This window comes from Triticum aestivum, chromosome 5A (genome assembly GCF_018294505.1).
Source record: "Triticum aestivum cultivar Chinese Spring chromosome 5A, IWGSC CS RefSeq v2.1, whole genome shotgun sequence".
In the NCBI taxonomy this organism is placed as follows: Eukaryota; Viridiplantae; Streptophyta; class Magnoliopsida; order Poales; family Poaceae; genus Triticum; species Triticum aestivum.
In genome coordinates, this window is record NC_057806.1 from 569,986,253 (window position 1) to 570,002,538 (window position 16,286).

The 16,286-nt window shown below is 41.9% G+C and overlaps 1 non-coding gene across 1 annotated transcript; it reads left to right on the forward strand.

The window, feature by feature from the left end:
• Positions 1-3,177: 3,177 nt before the first annotated feature.
• TRNAT-AGU (transfer RNA threonine (anticodon AGU)) lies at positions 3,178-3,251 on the forward strand. The gene has a single exon. It is a non-coding gene; the product is annotated as a tRNA-Thr (tRNA).
• The last annotated feature ends 13,035 nt before the right edge of the window (positions 3,252-16,286 follow it).

Here is a 16,286-nt window from a genome sequence, read left to right on the forward strand (position 1 = left end):
GCTACAGGAGTACCCAACATACTTGCAGTATCTTGATGCACCTGATTATTAAAACCAGGTGGAACAACAGTTCTGCTAGTTTTGATGGGTGCTAAATTCTGCATCTGTAACTCTTCCAGCTGTCTAGTTCTCTCCTTTTCTGCTTCTAGTTGCTGTCTGAGCTGATCTGTTCTGATATGCAGCCTAGGTACTTCATCTTGTTGAAGTGTTGGAGATTTCAGCAATGTCTCAGGTTCAGACTGCCTTTTTCCTTGATTTGCAGAACTTGATGGTGCGATAATTGATTTTAACGCCATGTTCATAGCAGACAGTTGCTTGCCCAATTCTAGTACTGCTTTCTCCACACTGCCCAGTTGCAAGGAGATTTCCCCTTGCTTGGACCTGATTGAATGAACGTCCTCGTGCAGCCCTGAACACATCTGTTCGAAGCCCAATACTATCTCTCTGTAACACTCTAAAATCATCACGCAGAGACAAGACCTCCTGTAATTCTGCCTCGTCAATCGCCTTCATGTGCCCCATCGCCTTGATCTCAGGGAGAGAGAAGGAATTTTACTGCCGGAATTCCGGTAAACCGGCTTTCTGCTCAGATCCTGCCGCCTACTCGATCCTCGCCTCTGAAGCTACACGAACCAGCGATGGACAGGGAATTTTACCACCGGAGAAGTGTTCTTCCGCAACCCTTCCACGCTACTGGTTTGCAGCCGAACAAATCACCGCCACCTGCACCGCCCTGGTATAGATAGCCGCCACCAGCGCCGCCCCGGCTCAGATCGATCCAGATCGACTCATAGGGAGGGAATTGGGTGGGATTACTCTCTCTCTCTGGGCGAAAAAATTTGTAGCCGAGGAACAACCTTGCTCTGATTACCACTTTGTCAGGACCTAGCTATGATTTAAGGTGTAGGACAAGAAATCAGAGAGAATTCGCAAGGGAAGATACCCCGATCTGGGTGCTGTATTGATCTATAGGCGTTGCCGTGTATGTTTAAGTTTCTGCCATTAGGCAAATTGGGGAAAATCATATCCGCTAAGCCACAACTTGGCCGCTTTATAGGTGAACAAGTTACTTCTCCTGACGGTAACTTGTCGGAATGGTAACAATATCCTTACAGTAGATTGTATCTAACGGCTAGCGATGAAAGTAACTTGAAGAGCTACCAAAACCATCCCATAACTGAACCGGTATTTGCTAGATGAGCTACAGTTAACTGAAGATGTATCTTCAGTATACAGCAGGCCTGATAGGAATGGTCTCCATTACCCCAGAGATTCGCTCGTTGATAATTAATCGAGCTAGAGGCGGGCAAATCTATCTAGCTCAGCTAATCGTCGCCGAGAGCCCTAATGGGTCCCTCCCGGTCAAGTGGGGCGTCTAGTTGAAAAGAGACAGCCGGATTGTCTCGGGTACCACGTTTCTGGCCAGCCTCCCATGGACCCTTGTGGTGCATCACCTCTGCAATCATGGGGTACAGGTTAACGTGTTTAGTGTAGACGTGAACACAATCAGACACAAAATTCAATACCCAAGTCGAGGTGAAGTATATATGATGCACTCCTCTTTCCTGCTACTTAATTACCTTACTTAGAAAACTAATATTTGAAAATAAAAGGCTTCCTTGAGAATAATTTAAAATCACCGGGTGGATAGAATGTGTTCAGAAATAAATAAAAACATGAAGTGTGTCATAAGTTTGGTTAAATGGAGTAAAGTGGATGAAACTTTCTTAAATGTGGTAATCTCCATAAAAATGACAAAAAGAAGGGGTAAAAGTGGAATTCACTGTAAATTTTATGAACGCTACTACTAAAAAAGAGCAATTCATGCAATGAAAATGAGAGTGCAATTCATTTTTACTAGAAGCCATGGTTTTTTTCCTAACTTAAAAGATCGAAGGAAATAACTGTGCATCCATTGCGTATATGTGCATTTACGTATCTGTGCATTCATTACGTACCATCTTTCTACAATATATGTCATATTAACACTATAAATAAGGTGGTTGATGCTACAATGCTGAACTGTGGCTATTTGCAACTACACTCCAACCTATACAACCACATAGGGCCTTCATAGACGATCAACATCAAAAGTTGTAGTTTGAGTTAAATTATAGCTTGTCTATCTCTCGTGTGGGTGCAACGTTTTGGGAAAAATGCAAAGACGATGTTAACTTGGTTGGGTTGAGAGTGGGATGCATTAGGAATGGGAGTTTGGCTTGATCAGCAGTTCGAGCTGCAATCGAGATGAAACATGGATGGTTCACTTATTGCATTGTTGGATCAAGGTGAGGCAACTTAGCTTGCAACTATCTCCCGATAACAGCTTCGTCGAGGTTGTTGTGTCTATCAAGACTCCCTTGCATTTATAATACTGGATGACCTGTTATGGCAATTGGCGCAGAGGCAACCACCAACCCAGAAGCTAAGCGAAGCATTTGAATATGTGAACTGTTTCGAGGATGTTTCCTAAAAATGGTCTGCAAGGGATTATGTTCGTAATGGATTTGTATATGCCATCTATATTTACCAACGCCAGCTAACGGTGATCATTTTTCATGTCCTTTTTTGGCCGGCTAGGAGAACCAAACAGTCATTTCGCCCGGCTGTCTACCAAATACCCAGCCTTTCTGTTCAGACTAAGACCTAAACATCCTTTCTACCCAGCCACGTCTTGCTCGACCATCCCGGTTTAGCACTATGTATTGTTGTTTATTCGGCAAACAAAACATGGCAATGTTCCTGGATGGAAACAAAGAACCACCCGCATGGCCGGCTCGCACGCGTGCGGGGCCTAGGAGGGCCAAGCGCGCGCATGCCGGACTCTTGCCATCTCGGTCTCTGGCCGGATGGAACACCCACATATGTAATTGCCTCATATATTTACCAATGACAGACAAAGACAACAAGTGTTACAGTAATTCTTAGCGAGCATGGGAGAGTAGGAGTCAGGCCCGTCTGTCGGTGTCCTATATATGTTTTTATTCGTGCTAATTCCCTTTGGAGATTATCTATGAAAAATATTTTTTAGATGTGTTTTCCATATATAGCATTGTGTCACTTTGTGGTTGTTCGATCCGTCGGGCACCACCTGGTGCCTGTTATTATCCTGCAACAGTCAAATGAAATCAGAAGACATCCACAAGTAATACCCCTTCTGCACACAAGGCAACCGAAGCTTTCATAGCTCAGTTGGTTAGAGCACCTGTTTAGTAAGCGGGAGGTCTTGAGTTCAACTCTCAATGAAAGCATCCCTTTTTATTATTTATCCTTGGCAAAAATAAATGAAAGAACCGTTTTTCGTTTGATTACCTAAATTATGTATTTGCAATCTCTCCAAAAATGTACTACAGTGTATAGTTTTTTCATCGCAATTGTATGTATCTGTTAATATTGGTATTGAAGACCGGCAAATGCTGAGTGGCCGCGTCAACATTCAAGAATATACAACAATGAAAAATAAAAGACTACTTGCGTAACATAGTTTTTCAATAAATAATAGACCCACCATTCCTTGGTTAGGTTAACATCTTGGCAGTCTAGAGATGTGAATGGGCTCTTCTTGAATAAGATTTGATTGAACAAGTCTGTGATTAATATTCAGGAACAATCTCAAAGCTGTGTTCATGAGAAATGTGCAAAACAGATGCATATCTTCGTTTTATTTGGGATGAGCTGCAAAATGATGGCTATTGGAATGCGACGATCACCATCATGACCATATCGGTCATGCAAGTGAATAGAAAAGACAAAAATGACAAAACTTAGTAAAAATGTTACGGATAATACAGGACAATATTTCCCCCAACAAAAGATAAAAGGGTATGTTTAATGAATGCTGGTAAACTAAGGCATAGGCCATTGTACTGATTTATCAGGGTGTGTAAACTGGCCAATGTACGTACCCAGACGTTTCTGTTGAAGTCGAACTCGCCTCAGACGTTATCTCTCGCTGTGCAGTAGTAGCAACAGCTTTCACTATCACTTGCCGCACCATATTACCTTTCTCTTTGATTTCTTCTAAAAAGTTGTCCCCTCTAAATTCGCTACAGTACATTGGCATATGTGCATCCTTGAATGTACTGCTCTCTAAGACCAAATGAATGGATTTTTCATCCCGTTCAAGGAGTGTCAAACTAAGAGTGTGAGTTGACCTCGGCGACACGACCCCGTACAGTGGCAATTTGGCAAAGCGTCGCTCAGTTTCTTCTGCATATGATTCCACAAGCTTAAATGCAAAATGTTCATCTGTGAAGTTTCTAAGGTTCAGTGAACTAGGGGTCAGCTTCTTCGGTACACAGGGAAAGCAGAGGAGATGCGGATGGACAAACAGCTTGGTGGGTACAACGCTGGATAAGACACTGGATACCTGCAAGGGAAGAGCTTGTGATGTTAATGTCATGGTGAATTTCCAACTAAAGTCATTTTTGATTGAATTAATTGCAAGCTATCTTTTTTTTTTGCGAGTAAATTGCAAGCTATCTAACATACGTGATTAATTAGTTTTAAATATAAATACAGTTCAATGAGTTTCCTAGAACAATGATACTGCACTTGACATAATATATATTATTTTCAATATGGTCGTTCAGAACAACGTAGGTGATATTTAATTTGATCTAGAGCTCTAAGCTATTCTTACCCTAGCTATTGTGCTAAGGCGCATCATATTAGCATATTTACAAGAATATAATTGCTGAACTAGCCCATCAAGGAAATCAATAATTTAATATACCATCACTAAAAAAATTCCACTACACATTTGTGTTAGATGTTGAAACATGCAACAAGATTAGCAAAGAATTGAACTGAAAATTTATATCATGAGAATTGTTGCTGAATTTCAAAGGCAATTCTTTTTGGCTCAAAATAGAACAAAAGGGGAACTGAAACTACGATGAAACAAAAAGTCAGTAATGTTTTATTGTACTCGATGTGAACAATATCTACGCTGACAAACTATATTATAATTAGTAACTCCATAAACTAATCAAAATACATTTCCACCTTTCCCTTTAGTCTTAAGAATTTAATTTCAGATTTTGTGGTAAGATGCATGGATGCATCTCTTGTCAATGTTATGAATAGATCCTAAACTGTCATTGTGTTTAAATGTTGCATCGTATCATAGCTCCACCAAGATTTGGACGCATAATAACATGTACCAACAACCATGTCCAGTTCACCTCACACACCATATTCGGGCAGCCGATTCTATTTTAAAATACCTCACCTCATCTGTAGTTTCTATTTCCTTGAGCCTTCCGATTATATTACGTGTTCTAACATGCCTCTTCGATGGATTGAAGTCGCTGCACTCTATCCCTATTTCAGTGCAAACTCGTACTTGTTCCACCTGTGTGTCTTCTAGTGGTTTTCCCAACCTTCCACACTATCTCTCAAGTACCTATAATATTAAACCATCAACTTATGACAAAAGTCCTTCAAAAAGTGAAGTGTGCACCAATGGTTTCTAGTCAGATCTATCAGCATTTCAATTACACTTTCATGGTCAATAATAAAAAATTAAAATATCAAGTGAAGTATTTCATGTAAGTAATAACAAATATGCATATGTACTTCTCTGCCTTTATTTTAGTTTCAAATTTTCCATATAGTTCTTTAAGTAAAAGGTTTCATATAGTACATGTGAGGGGCAACACTTCAGTGGTTAAGGTTGACTTGTTGGGACAAAAAAAATCTCAGTTAAAATATATTCACCCGAGACAAAAAAAAAGAGATTAGAAGAGACTTAGCCAAGTTACAGTGTAGCAGAAATTTTTGAAGTAATAGATTGGCTAGTTTTCCTTTCCTCAAAATACCTTGAGAGGCCAAAGTCAGTAATCTTTGGTACCATATTGTCATCTAGCAGTACATTTTCTGGTTTCAGATCTAAGTGAACAAATAAATTCTCATGGAGATAATTTAAACCTTGGCAAATTCCGTTGATAATTTGGTGGCACTTTCTTCATTTAAGTCGGCAAAAGATTCATCTATACTAAAAGGGTTGGGCGTGCTTTGCTGCGCCGTTGATGTTGTTGGGTATCTTTAAAAAAATCCAGTCTATTTCAAAATACAGGGTGTATTACTTTTTTGAAAAGTCAAACATTTTTAAGTTTGATCAAATTTGTAGATAAATATATCAAAATCCATAACATCAAATCTATATAATTAGATTCATCATGATAATGAATTTTCATATTTTTTTTATATTGTGTATGCCGATATTTTTAGCTCTAAATTTGGTCAAAGTTAAAGGAATTTAACTTTCCAAAAAACTAATACCCCTTATATTTTTGAATTGATGGAATATTTAGTTCGGCGAGGCAGGGAGATGATGGAGTGTTTTTTTTTATAACATGGTGATTTGGTTTGCCTTTTGTGGTGTGATTCTATGTCATCCGTTAATAAACCCATATTTATGTGAGGAAATTTCTGTGTCGGTAGCTGCATGTACTGTATTGGTGCTACAGTACCAGATGGTGGTGTTTCTTTTTTCTATGTGGTGGGAGGTTGCGCGAGATTGATATGTTTCTATAGACCATTTGCCGCTGATTGATTTGAAAAATCATTGGCCTGATCAAAATAGTAAACCAAATCTAAAATTGAATACCTCAATCGAATGAAAAAGCTTTAAAATTAGGAAGCATAGTGAATTAAAATACTTGAATGCAAGAGCTCCTGGAGAAATTGTTGACTCGATCAAAATCGAGTGACCCAAATCTAAATTGAGGACATCAATTAATTGTGATGCCTTAAAAATTATGAAGCATAGTGTATAATATAAAAAAGAAATGAATGAGAGAGCTTTGAGAAATTGTTGACCCGGTTAAAATCAGGTGAACAAATTCCAATTTGAGACCTTAATTGATTGTGAGGTCTTCAAAATTAGGGAGCTTAGTATGTTGACCCGGTCAAAATCGAGTTGAACCAATTCTAGATTGAAAACATCAATTAATTGTGAGGCATTAAAAATTAAGGAGCATAGTATATAGTATAAAAGAATTGAATGTGTAAACTTTGAGAAATTATTGACCTGGTCAAAATCGGATGGCCCAATCTCCATTAGAGACCTCAATTGAATGTAGGCTCCTTAAAACTAGGGAGCTTAGTGTTATAGAGAATGGGGTCATGAGAAAGTGGGTTTAAAATTCAAGACACACTTGGGTTTTTTAATATTTCAATGGTAGGCCGTATATGGCATGGTACATGATTTATAACATATGTTGGGGATGCTTGACCAAAAATAATATTAGGGTTCATATCCGTACCACTGATATAATCACGTAGACTCCCTTTGGACATGTATCCGAAGCAAAGCAATCTTTGCTGTACATCTGCCATGACTAATTTTCTGTTGTAGCTCAACATATTCTCTTGAGTGTCACCACAATATCCTAAAAACCGTACTATGTTTTGTTCCTTTCCTTTATCAAACATTGAACCTCTCCATGGAATTTCTTCTCATCCATACACATATCGCTCAACCTCTTCACAGCGACTGTACCACTCCCAAGTACTCCCTGCGACAGAAACATGCCTTTTCAGCACCGTATGGAGTTCACAAATCAACTAGGCATTTCAAAGTTGTATTACCTTGGTACACGAAACAATAGACTTTTGGCCAAGTCTAGCGAGCGGCCGACTGCTCGCTTAGCTTACGCGAGCAGCCGGCCTAAACTGGAAATTTTGTGTCCTTTTTTAATTAACCATCATAATTAAGAAAGCTTTTCACCTGATCCTTAAATATCTGCACAGCTATCCCTTCAGTGCATGCGTTTTATTTTTTGATGTATTTAATTCGTGGTTTCAAAAACTATAAAAAGCATAACTTTTAATCTGCGTGCCGGAATTAAGATCCGTTTTCATCGCTGGAATCCTCGCGACGTGTTCTTCGAAACCAGATCCCGCATGAGAATATTTCGACGAACTAATCTTTCTGCCAACTAAACATCAATGTGTGTGCAACTAGACTAGATTGCCGCGCCAACTGAGCATATGTGTGTGTGCCAAAAAAAGTCCTGCCAACTAAGCATCAATGTGTGTGCAACTAGATTAGATTACCGCACCAACTGAGCATATGTGTGTGCAACTAGTGTCCTGCTAACTAAACATGAATGTGTTGCAATTAGATTAAATTACAAGCCAACTGAGCATATGTATGTGCAACTAGTCTTCCTGCCAACTAAACATCAATGTGTGTGCAACTAGACTACATTACAAGCCAACTAATCATCAATGTGTGTGCAACTAGACTACATTACAAGAGGAGGTTGCACATCAACTTTCGTCAAGGCAATAGACTAGTTACACATCAAAATTGTCGTGGTTGCTAGGTTGCACCCTCATACGAAGGTGCAGCTCCAAACATTAGTTTGGAAAAAAAGTTGCACGATGTAATAATAAAGTTGCACAATACAGTAATAGAGTTGCACAATATAGCATCAAAGTTGGCATAAAAAAATTCGTCAAAACATACACATGCGGGATCTAGTTTCAAAGATCTCGTCGCGAGGATTCCAATAGTGAAAAGGGATCTAAATGTTGGGTTTCATAGTAATTTCAAAATTTTCCTACGCACACGCAAGATCATGGTGATGCATAGCAACGAGAGGGGAGAGTGTTATCTACGTACCCACGCAGACCGACTGCGGAAGCGTTGACGCAACGTAGAGGAAGTAGTCGTACGTCTTCTCGATCGGACCGATCCAAGCACCGTTACTCCGGCACCTCCGAGTTCTTAGCACACGTACAGCTCGATGACGATCCCCGGGCTCCGATCCAGCAAAGCATCGGGGAGGAGTTTCGTCAGCACGACGGCGTGGTGACGATCTTGATGTTCTACCGTCGCAGGGCTTCGCCTAAGCACCGCTACAATATGATCGAGGTGGAATATGGTGGCAGGGGGCACCGCACACGGCTAAGGAACGATCTCAAGGATCAACTTGTGTGTCTCTGGGGTGCCCCTGCCTCCGTATATAAAGGACTAAGGGGGGAGGCTGGCCGGCCAAGGAGGGTGCGCCAGGAGAGTCCTACTCCCTCTGGGAGTAGGACCCCCCCCCCCCAATCCTAGTTGGAATAGGATTCGCGGAGGGGGAAAAGAGAGAGGGGGGGCCGGCCACCTCTCCTTGTCCTAATAGGACTAGGGAGGGGGGAGGCGCGCGGCCCATCTTGGGCTGCCCCTTCTCTTTTCCACTAAAGCCCACTAAGGCCCATATAGCTCCCGGGGGGTTCCGGTAACCTCCCGGTACTCCGGTAATATCCCGATTTCACCCGGAACACTTCCGATATCCAAACATAGGCTTCCAATATATCAATCTTTATGTCTCGACCATTTCGAGACTCCTCGTCATGTCCGTGATCACATCCGGGACTCCGAACAACCTTCGGTACATCAAAATGTATAAACTCATAATATAACTGTCATCGTAACCTTAAGCGTGCGGACCCTACGGGTTCGAGAACAATGTAGACATGACCGAGACACGTCTCCGGTCAATAACCAATAGCGGGACCTGGATGCCCATATTGGCTCCTACATATTCTACGAAGATCTTTATCGGTCAGACCGCATAACAACATACGTCGTTCCCTTTGTCATCGGTATGTTACTTGCCCGAGATTCGATCGTCGGTATTCCAAATACCTAGTTCAATCTTGTTACCGGCAAGTCTCTTTACTCGTTCTGTAATACATCATCCCGCAACTAACTTATTAGTTGCAATGCTTGCAAGGCTTAAGTGATGTGCATTACCGAGAGGGCCCAGAGATACCTCTCCGACAATCGGAGTGACAAATCCTAATCTCGAAATACGCCAACCCAACATGTACCTTTGGGGACACCTGTAATGCTCCTTTATAATCACCCAGTTACGTTGTGACGTTTGGTAGCACCCAAAGCTTCCTCCGGCAAACAGGAGTTGCATAATCTCATAGTCATAGGAACATGTATAAGTCATGAAGAAAGCAATAGCAATATACTAAACGATCGGGTACTAAGCTAATGGAATGGGTCATGTCAATCAGATCATTCAACTAATGATGTGACCTCGTTAATCAAATAACAACACTTTGTTCATGGTTAGGAAACATAACCATCTTTGATTAACGAGCTAGTCAAGTAGATGCATACTAGTGACACTCTGTTTGTCTATGTATTCACACATGTATTATGTTTCCGGTTAATACAATTCTAGCATGAATAATAAACATTTATCATGATATAAGGAAATAATTAATAACTTTATTATTGCCTATAGGGCATATTTCCTTCAGTCTCCCACTTGCACTAGAGTCAATAATCTAGATTACACAGTAATGATTCTAACACCCATGGAGCCTTGGTGCTGATCATGTTTTGCTCGTGGAAGAGGCTTAGTCAACGGATCTGCAACATTCAGATCCGTATGTATCTTGCAAATCTCTATGTCAACCACCTGGACTAAATCCCGGATGGAATTGAAGCGTCTCTTGATGTGCTTGGTTCTCTTGTGAAATCTGGATTCCTTTGCCAAGGCAATTGCACCAGTATTGTCACAAAAGATTTTCATTGGACCCGATGCACTAGGTATGACACCTAGATCGGATATGAACTCCTTCATCCAGACTCCTTCGTTCGCTGCTTCCGAAGCAGCTATGTACTCCGCTTCACATGTAGATCCCGCTATGACGCTTTGTTTAGAACTGCACCAACTGACAGCTCCACCGTTTAATGTAAACACGTATCCGGTTTGCGATTTAGAATTGTCCGGATCAGTGTCAAAGCTCGCATCAACGTAACCTTTTACGATGAGCTCTTTGTCACCTCCATATACGAGAAACATATCCTTAGTCCTTTTCAGGTATTTCAGGATGTTCTTGACCGATGTCTAGTGATCCACTCCTGGATTACTTTGGTACCTCCCTGCTAAACTTATAGCAAGGCACACATCAGGTCTAGTACACAGCATTGCATACATGATAGAGCCTATGGCTGAAGCATAGGGAACATCTTTCATTTTCTCTCTATCTTCTGCAGTGGTCGGGCATTGAGTCTGACTCAACTTCACACCTTGTAACACAGGCAAGAACCCTTTCTTTGCTTGATCCATTTTGAACTTCTTCAAAATCTTGTCAAGGTATGTGCTTTGTGAAAGTCCAATTAAGCGTCTTGATCTATCTGTATAGATCTTTATGCCTAATATGTAAGCAGCTTCACCGAGGTCTTTCATCGAAAAACTCTTATTCAAGTATCCCTTTATGCTATCCAGAAATTCTATATCATTTCCAATTAGTAATATGTCATCCACATATAATATCAGAAATGCTACAGAGCTCCCACTCACTTTCTTGTAAATACAGGCTTCTCCGAAAGTCTGTATAAAACCAAATGCTTTGATCACACTATCAAAGCGTTTATTCCAACTCCGAGAGGCTTGCACCAGTCCATAAATGGATCGCTGGAGCTTGCACACATTGTTAGCTCCCTTTGGATCGACAAAACCTTCTGGTTGCATCATATACAACTCTTCTTCCAGAAATTCATTCAGGAATGCAGTTTTGACATCCATTTGCCAAATTTCATAATCATAAAATGCGGCAATTGCTAACATGATTCGGACAGACTTAAGCATCGCTACGTGTGAGAAGGTCTCATCGTAGTCAACCCCTTGAACTTGTCGAAAACCTTTTGCGACAAGTCGAGCTTTGTAGACAGTAACATTACCGTCAGCGTCAGTCTTCTTCTTGAAGATCCATTTATTCTCAATCGCTTGCCGATCATCGGGCAAGTCAACCAAAGTCCATACTTTGTTCTCATACATGGATCCCATCTCAGATTTCATGGCTTCAAGCCATTTTGCGGAATCTGGGCTCACCATCGCTTCTTCATAGTTCGTAGGTTCATCATGATCTAGTAGGATGACTTCCATAACAGGATTACCGTACCACTCTGGCGCGGATCTCACTCTGGTTGATCTATGAGGTTCAGTAGTATCTTGATCTGAAGTTTCATGATCATTATCATTAGCTTCCTCACTAACTGGTGTAGGTGTCACTGAAACAGTTTTCTGTGATGTACTACTTTCCAGTAAGGGAGCAGGTACAGTTACCTCGTCAAGTTCTACTTTCCTCCCACTCACTTCTTTCGAGAGAAACTCCTTCTCTAGAAAGTTTCCGAATTATGAGTAACACCCAGCCTCTGCATAACTAAGATGCACATAGCCAAATCCAAAAATCTGACAAAAATCATGAATAAAAATCGACAAACCGGCAACAGTAGAGTCTTTTAGACCGACACTATGCCTATGTCGAAGAAGGTGGTGGTTCGATCCGTAGGTTATGTTGCCACCCATGTTGGGAAAAAACCTCCGTAGCCACCTGCTCCAATCGCGTACACACTGCCATGAACAGCGGTTGGTACTCCGGCCGTTGTAGTATAGACCACGTACGTAGCGAGTGCGTACACCGGAAAATAACCTGTAGAGGAGAAGCATTTTAAAAACCAAATCATTTCTAGCATACGCTCCCACCCTTATTAGCGTTTTGAACCTATTTGTAATACCGTCCAACCAATGACCAAAAATATTGGCAACACTTGTGGACGGATACAAATTTGACGCTATTTGGATGACTGACCACATAGAACGTGCAAACTTGCATTGGAAAAAGAGGTGTTTGATTGTCTCGTCATGAGTACAAAAAGAACACTTCTTACTCCCTCGCCAGTTGCACCGTGCGGGGTTGTCTTTGGTTAACACAACTCCCCTATGGAGATACCACATGAAGATTTTCACTTTTAGTGGAATTTTAGACTTCCAAATATTCTTATTATTACTCGTTGGTATCTCGGAATGTGTGAGTGCACGGTGCATAGAGTCCACTGTGAAAGACCCTGATGTAGTAAGGTTCCAGCGAAACACTTCCCGACCTTGTGTCAGGTTAATCGAATCCAGCCGGGATAAAAGATTATGCCATGACACAAGCCGGGGGCCAATCAAATCCCGCCTGAACGAAATATTCGGCGGGGAAGAACCGAGTACGTGTGCAATAGTATTATTGTTATCGCGAGCCATGTTATATAAGGCTGGATATTGTTCTCTGAGACTGGCACTTGGCACCCCTGGCTCTTTCTACGTTAGGGGAAGTGCCACAGGTTGATGTACCCCCTTACTGGATCAAACCTTAATGAATTTCTAAGGGTACGCATCAAGTTACCATACAGTACAAGGTTGCAGCACGAGATCATTCCAATGAAGAATGGCCGACCTGTGGGAAAGAGTTTTGAACTGAAGTATGAGGGTGTCCCATTCTACTGCTTCCACTGCGGCTGCATGGGGCATGATAAGGATACATGTTAGAATAAGAGGCTAGGTGTTCCGTCCAAGCACTATGATGATGGGCTCGGCTCCATTGCCCTCCATTTAAGAAATTTGAACACAGGCCGACACACTTCCCTTCACCAGCTAATCCGGCGATGCGGAGAGGGCTGGATTTTTCGTCGTTTGGAAGGGCAGATTCTGCAAGCTCGGGTAGTCAGAGAAGGGAGGCATCAGCTAAGATGGACAATAGGACACAGTGTCGTCAGTATGGTATGCCGATTGGTGCACATGATGGGTTTGAGGAGGTAGGGTCTGTTGGGAATGTAGAGGTTGATGGTGAGTTATCTGCTCAAATAAATGCTTTGAATGTGCACCTTGCAAAAGAACAGACGGAGTGTGACAACATTGATGAAATATAAGCAGCTTGAGACAAAGGAGAGGCAAGGACAAAAATTTGGGAAGGGGAAGAAGAATTGGGGGAAGCAAGCTGTCATCAAGCGCACGACGCCCTCCTCTCGGCAAAGCAAACCTTTTTACACAGTTGAAACGATTCCAGCGCTGAGAAACCTCAGTAATTAGGGGGTGTTGTATGGTGATTCAGACACCGTCATGACTGCTGCAGATTCAGTACTTGGGAAGCGCACAACAGCAGAGAAGGATGGTCAAGAGGCAGTGCCAACAGAAGACAAGGCACTGATGCCGTATGTTGTAGGGCAAGCCGGTGGTAACCAGAAGTGTGGCAAGGTGATTGTGTAGGGGGCTGATACAGAACAGAAGGTGGAGGGAGATGTTAAATTTTTGGAAGCAACCGGTCTTGGGGCTGCCAGTAAACTGACAGGGCCAAGTGTGCTGCCCCGTCAGGAGCCATGAATTGCATCAGTTGGAATTATCATGGCTGTGGGAATGCTGCGACGATTCCTGAACTTTGTGTCTTGACAGAGACACACCATCTCAAAGTTATCTTTCTTTCTGAAACTCGTCAAAAGTGTGTTCGTATGGGTCGTCTTAGGAGTCGATTAGGCCTTTTTGGTTTTGCTGGAGTTGATAGTGATGGTTTAAGTGGTGGTTTAGCCTTGTTCTGGCATGCTACTTTTGTGTATGGAGAGCCACGTTCCGAAAACCGGCACCGCATGTGGTCGTTGTTGTGTAATCTCTGCGCATCCTCATCTCTCCCTTGGATGGCAGTGGGAGACTTCAATGAAGCTCTTTGGCAATTTGAGCACTTCTCGCTTACACCCCGGGCAGAATATTTGATGCCTGTTTTCAGGGACATGATGTTGGTGTGTGGGCTGAAGGACTTGGGATTCAAAGGGCTGCCATATACTTATGATAATGGAAGAGTTCGGAGTGCAAATGTCAGAGTCCGTTTGGACCGAGCTCTAGCGGATGATAGTTGGCGTGATATTTTTTCTGAGGTGTCTGTGGTGCACTTGGTTTCCCCGGGGTCTGACCATTGTCCAGTTTTGCTCTCACTAGAGCGTGAAGTGCGAACTCTAAACACCCGCAAGTGTAGGCAGTATGAGATTTGTTGGGAGAGAGATGAAGCACTTCCGACAGTCATCAAGGAGGCCTAGCAAAGTGTTCCTCAAAGGGCTGACTTGGGTGGGGTAGGGCCCATATTGATTTAAGGGCACCCTATCTTCTCCTCGGTACCTCGACTCAAATTCGTAGCTGAAGTGGAGCCAGAGGCATGAAGGCAGATTTTGTACAATGCACTCGATGCTCACCCAAAATAACTAAACAAACCATTTTTAATAGTCTAGTTGATATGCAACACCAGAAAAAAATAAAGCAATTTCTGCAGAGATAACATGTACCCGAATACATTTCTACTAGAACTCATACCCAGAACTTTTCTAATATTAAACGCATAAGAAAAATAACTGTGCATTCATGACACATGGTCGCTTTGTATGGCACACTAACATTATATATAGTGGGGAAGTAGGTGGCCAGGCCAATGGCAACAACTGTTCACGCCGCAGATACAATCACAAACCACATAGTGCCTTCGTAGCAGATCATTACCAAAACTCACGCTACGGGTGTACTTTAGCTGGGTATATGTAAGCAGGCGATGCTAGATTTCGTAGAAATGAGATGCGTTGGGAATGGAAGTATAGCTTTCTGCTAGCCTCGTACGGCCTGATTACCACGGTGATGTACATGTTTTTTCTCGGCTGGAAGCCCTTTACTGCTAATTCGTACTTTTTGGAGAGAGTAAGCCACCACTTGAAAGCACATTACATCCAGTCTTCACATGATTGTTGCTCCGAGAACTCAAGAGGCCAGTTCCCTCAGCATCCAAAGCAAAAGCAAAGTTTTTCAAATTGTCATCTCTAGTTAGTGCCGTTGTCGCAGAACCTGATCGAAACTGGAACACATTTTTCATCGACTAGCTAGGAAGAAACGGTCTGACAGTTCCAGTTGTGAAGTAATAAACTCGAGTTCAAGGTCTTGGAATGATGTTCCATAGACATGCCTAGACACAAAACGGGCTAAATGAGTTGTTCTATTTTTTTTGCCAATTTCATGGACTAACAAAAGATATTTAGTATAAACAATTATGCATCTACTTGTTTTATATGGTCGGTTTTCTTTTTCCAAGTAGATCCAAGTTCAAAGGGTATGGGCTCATCAACCTCTATGTCGTTAGCCCCTGTGTTCACATCCCAAGCATCTTGCACCCCCACTGTAAGCACAAGCTCCATCTGGCCCTCATTCACCACTAAACAGATCCCTAAAATGAAAATAACTAAACCACTAAACAGTTTCACTCGGAAATCATAATGGCACACATTGTACCTTCGGTAAATAATTCCATGGTACCATTGTACCATGTCCAAAACCATTTATACTATGCATTCAAGCTTCATGCTGGTCCAAAATATTCTCATAATTTTAGACCACACTAGATTATTAAAGAAGAGCTTCAATACGTGTGTGTTTTGTACCCCGATTGCCTTATCTTCACCTATCAACATCTTT